The 5,979-nt window shown below is 30.8% G+C and overlaps 1 long non-coding RNA gene across 1 annotated transcript; it reads right to left on the reverse strand.

Moving 5' to 3' along the window:
- Window positions 1–2,630: 2,630 nt before the first annotated feature.
- LOC140674823 (uncharacterized) lies at window positions 2,631–3,589 on the reverse strand. Its single transcript, XR_012048283.1, has 3 exons — window positions 3,453–3,589; window positions 2,849–3,338; window positions 2,631–2,710 (listed from the first exon to the last, which is right to left on the reverse strand). It is a non-coding gene; the product is annotated as an uncharacterized lncRNA (long non-coding RNA).
- Window positions 3,590–5,979: the final 2,390 nt, after the last annotated feature.

The following is a 5,979-nucleotide window of genomic DNA, read 5'->3' on the forward strand; positions in this document are numbered from 1 at the left end:
TACACGTACACAATATGATTAATGATCACATGAATATATCTTAATAATAACGACAACGTTCTCACTTCACTAAATTATTATGTGTTACAGGAACCACTGGGGAACACACTGCCACGCGGTTGTATACGAAAATGTGGATCTACAATATTATTAGGATTATAACATTAGTTAATAGAACTTTTCTTTGACTATAATTTCACGCGCGGACAGGTTTCGGACGCTTAAACGATATTAGATAGGCGGCATTAATAATAATCTGATTGTCTGGAGAAGAAAAGATATAACGCTTACATTGTTGATAGAGATAAATTTACTGCGAATGAAAATTAAGATAAAATGTCTTTAAAAGTGATAGATAGAATTCGATATGGAAAAAAATGAAAAATATTATTTTCTAAATGATTTTTAAATAATTGCAGCTTTTTGCGAAAAAAATCGACATAACTAATTGCGAAATTATTTGATTGGTCTTTTGCAGCTTCAAATTTAAAATATTTAAATGATTTGTCATGTCAGTTATAAAAGCAAGTTCACAAAGAGGATCTAAATCTTCGGAAAAAATTTAAGTTCATCAAATTTTGCAGGAAATTCTTCTTGTAAGAAAAGGAAGATTTCTTTTCTTATTGCAAAGAATTTTTCTAAACATTTTTCTGCGCTAAGCCACCCAACTTCACAATACAGAGGTATATCTGTATAAGTTGCATTATGCTCTTCGAGAAAGTGTTGAAACTTACGATGAGAAAGAAATTTGTGACCGCCTTTAATTGTATTAACAATTTTTGTTACAATTTTCATTGCGGTACGTAGTTTTACAACTTTCTCACATAATGCTTCTTGGTGAATTATGCAATGAATGACAGGAAAATCAGTCTCAATATTATGGTAAAAAGCCATCGAAAGTATAAATTCTAAACACTTATTGTTTATACGTGTTGGGATACATATATACACACACGGCAGATATGTACAAGCGCGGATACATTCAGCTACCCAACCATAATTGAATTCTGTACATTGATAACGTCTACTGGTTCCACATCCGTATTCCCTTATTCGCTTTGTATATTTCATCCGTATGATACACTGATCTATCCAACAATCTTCTGAATCCACAAATCGAGTAAAACTGCGTTCATTGGAATAAAGTTCATTGTTAGGATACTCGAGAGGTGATTTATAATTATTACAAATTTGACGGAAAATTTTTCTTTGTAAATCGACCGGTCATTCTGTATAATCGCAATCATACACAGTCAACAGCTTCAGCTTGGCGGGTGAAATGTTGCACATCTACATTTTGCATGCCTACTTCTCGATCGTGAATAAATTTTGGTATCGATATTCGTGAAAAAGTCTTCGTTTCACTGTCATCGTCTCGAACAAGAGTGATTACATGTCTCCTTCACATGTTTTTCGAGTTTTCTTATGAAAGGCCCCATTGTAAGTAATATTGTTCTTCTGTCTTTGACAAAAACAGTCATAAGAAATGTCTATAAAAATAATAAGTTCAAATATTTATCACCACACATGCAAAATAATAGTTTATTTTTCAGACACAGATCTTAGTTTGTGCAACAGTCATAACGCGAAATTTTCTTTATCAGCTATAACAAGATCGTATTAAGGATGGTTATACACGTTCCTTCATAGATCACCACTAATAGTTTTATTTCATACATTAATCTTTCGTACAAAACGGGCAAAAATTACATGGCATTATTTGATAAGGATTCTATATCCGATTCAGACGAATCGGACGAAATGTTCATCAAGTCATCCATGAGCGCAAAGTTTTCTTTATCAGATATAACAAGAATGTCACAAGGATGATCGTAAGCTCTCGTTTTCTTCACCAGATATGACAAGATTATCACAAGGATGATCGCAAACTCTCCTATGATACACACTCCTCCCAAATATATATTTTAATCTCACATCTCCGTTCTTCTTCTAACTCGAGTATTACGTTTCATCTAAATCAGCATTTTTCAACATCTTTAGCAGAATGAATGTAGATCCAACTATACACAGAATACATTTTATAAAGAATAGGCGAAGAAAGAAATAATAAAAATCAGTAATAAAAAAGACAACTGTCGCTCTACACAGTATTCATACAGATAATTATAATAAAACGATTATTGAATCACGACACAATCAAATAAACATTAAACAGACATTGTATCGAACATTGATCAACATCGATTGAAACATCGATTCAACCATGTTTGAACCACTATCATATATCAAACGAACGTCGATCAACATCAAACAAACCTCGATCAACATTAAAACGAACTATGATCGGTTCGTAATCAGCTGTCATTGATCGACTACTTGTTTAAAGATGTTAAATATTCCACATCTATTGTCTGCTAAAAATGCAAACTAACAGAAAAATGCATCACGTACTGTAATATAATATTCACCACACAGATGTATACAAGGATAAGGTATATAATACTTGCTATAAGGAGAGGATAAAAAAAGATATACGCATATGTATTTTGACAATAGTTTATTATAAATATGGATTGATCAAACCTTTATAATAATGCTTCGACCACCAATTGAATATTTTGAATACATTTTGTAAAGCGCAATTTTTATATGTTTATTGCACACAATGCATAGTAGATTCGAATTTATTTTCAATCGTCCAATTTAAATAATATTCTATTTAACTTTCCTAAGATTAGTTCCTTAAATTCTAAAATAAATTAATATTATTTAGTTTATAGAATATGAATATAATTCCTGTGTTTTCTATATTATGCAACAAATATATTTTTGCATACTTCTTTATTTATAAAAAATATATAAAAATATTAGTATTTTTTAAACTTACCATAAAAACATAGATTTTCATTTTCTACACGTAAAGCAGAATTTTATTTTTATAAAAGATGTACTATCTGTAACAATTTTGTTGTTATTATTAATATCTGAAAAGAAACTAAGTATTAGTATTTTTTTTACAAATATCATATAACGTTAATAAATTGTAGCTAATGCTCATCGTTTTTGCTTCTACATTAAACAATATGTTTTCGTCTAATATATTTCTTCCAATATGTTTAGATGTACTCTGTAACTCTTTGTCATACAACACAAAATTTTGTTTCTGTGGAAGAGCTGGCAGAATTTTTTCTTGCGTAACACTATTTTTCTTTAAAGAAATCTACATCTTTTTTCAGAAGAGAAAGATAAATATTTTTTTTGGTTCTTATACGTCTTCTTTTTTTCTCGTTCTTGTAATTCATTTGAAGCGAGACCTGTATCATTATTTGATGTATCTTCTGCCAAAATTAATTTTTGTATACCTTCTTCGTAAGTATCTGAATAATATAAAATAAAAGTGTAAAAGAAGTTATAAAAATTATTAATAATATATGCAATATTACATGTAACTAATAATATATACAAATTTATGTTTTATATTATTCACTTACTCGCAATGCCAAAAATTTTTACTGGTAACTCCTTTCAATCTGACTTTTCTCATAGTATCTCTCTTGCCGTTATAGCTTTATTAATACGAAACTTTGTTTTAAAGTGACAAGGCCAAATACATGTAAACGTATCTGCGTTGTACCATGTAGCAGGTATTAGCTGCAAACTATCATTAAATTTCGCAATGATATATTTTTCGTTATCCATTTCTGTGTTGCGCAAAATGAACGAAGATCATGTAGAAATTATGTATACATATTTTATTATAAAAATATGTATATTATGTTACGCACAAAATTATATTTCATGACATGGTGATTTATATAAATCTTACATATTTCAATTTTGTACCAATAACACAAATTTCTTTATTTTTTGTGTAACATTTATATAATCAGAATATTATTACCATTTCATAATAAGCAGCAATTATTAGAAGAATTTTTACAATTATTAATAAATTTTCCATTTGATATTCTGAGATACTACGATTCAACATCAACGTTATCAAGTATTGGGCCATTCTTGTGTAAATTTGTACATGAATATATCTTATTATTATTATTATCATGTTCTACAAATAATTAAAATTACAATTTTCAATTTCATTATACCTTTTAATCAACTGTTGCAATGGCTTTTCATTTTTCCGTAACTGTCTTTTTATAAATGTCATAAAATTTTCGAAACTGAACGCACAAAAATTATCGAGTGGACCATACAGTCTTACATCAGAACATATACGTAAAAGATTATGCACATTATGCGATATGTATTTATGTTTATCGTATAATATTTCAATCGACTTAACAAAATAATGAAGCAAAGCTTCAGCAAAATTTTTAATTCTTCTTGACATAAATTTCGACGTGTAAGAATTGTTACAGCTACATGTAATGTGAGAAAATGAGTATATATTTTTTCTTGTAATATATATTTCTTAATACAACAGGACTGATTATAATAGAAAATTTCTAAATTCTGCTGCTTTCCACTGCTTAACGTCTCTTATTGATCTAGGTCTTCTAACAAAATCAACCGGTGTAGTATTTCTAAATAAAATCTGTAAATGTGATATTTTATTAATAACTCTTGCGTTTAAACATATAGAAGTTGGACCTTTCGTCCACAGTAGTATCATTTTATCATAACTCCTAAACAGATCAAATGCATATAATCTAACGGAGTGTTAGTTATAGGTAAAAAATTGAGAACATTATGTAGAATAGAAACACTAATTTGAAAATCTTTATAGGCATTAATCGCAAATAAATCATCTGTTCTTAAAGTATTGTTTTCTTTTCATATGGAAAGTGTTACGTACCGCAACTTTCCCACGCAAATATTTCACGAATAGATATCTTGTTAAGAGACAGCAGTTTCTCACGCTAGATGTGCATAAGCCACAGGACACTCTTAATATTTTTTCGCGAGATATCTCTTTCGGTTAAGCGATAAGCGCATCACTTTGAGATGCCACACGACTTTATCTGCATGTGGGGACCTCCGAGAATGAAGGTCCAGCGATATAAAAGTAGTCAGTTCTAAGTCGTCTCTCTCTGAGAAAACACCTTCGACTTGTAGCATTGCGCCAAATAAAGTCTTGTAACTAGATAACTATACCTTTTTATTCATTACACGTTCAGCACGTAACAATTGGTGGCAGCGGTACCCAGTTATCCAGAAGACAAATCGTTACCAACATTTTCACTTCGTTATTTACATAAAGTATGAAGTCGAAATAAAGCACGAAAGAAGAATACGAGCGGAGAAGTCTGAATTCAAGAAAACCTTACAAGCCGTACAGCGCAACATTGAGGTAGAAGACCGAAGACTAACGCTAACTGTTCCTGTTTAACAAGTGCAGCAATAGGTGCAATAATTTCGAAATCTACTCACCAATAAAACCTTGGCAAATAACTGCTTAATATACAAGGTATAAGGTCAGGCAGACGCTGCGGAAATACAATACAACGAGCAAAGAAGAAGACGAAGCATCCCGGAACCTTTCCGAGAGAACGACAACGAAACTCCGTGGATAGCCGACACGTAAAAGGGCTACTTCATCGGACTTCGAGTCAACAGCATCTTGGAGCAGCATCAAACATTCCTCAGTCCCCAGCAATGATTTTATACGCCGTATTACTGTAAGCTAATGAACTACAAGAAATCCTAAAACGCATTATAATACAGATAGTTCCGAAGAAGGTAGTTTAGAAAATAGTAGTTTAAGAAACACAGCAGCTTAGAATTTAAATTTACATTAAGGTAAAATCGATAATCATAAACGATCAAGCGGCAGATTTTACGCAAAATCAAGACGAGACGAGCCACAGTCGTAGATCCTCTGTTTCGTCAAATAATAGTTATTTTTCTGTTCGGAATAATTTAACACTTTTACCAGTTTTTAACGGCAAAAATATCCCAACATATCAATTTATATCCGACTGTAAAGAAATTCTCGAATTAGTCGAACTGGTCGAAAGAACCTTCTTTTTCAGAGCAATCCTTCAAACAAAATTAACA

This window comes from Anoplolepis gracilipes, chromosome 16 (genome assembly GCF_047496725.1).
Source record: "Anoplolepis gracilipes chromosome 16, ASM4749672v1, whole genome shotgun sequence".
Taxonomy (NCBI): Eukaryota; Metazoa; Arthropoda; class Insecta; order Hymenoptera; family Formicidae; genus Anoplolepis; species Anoplolepis gracilipes.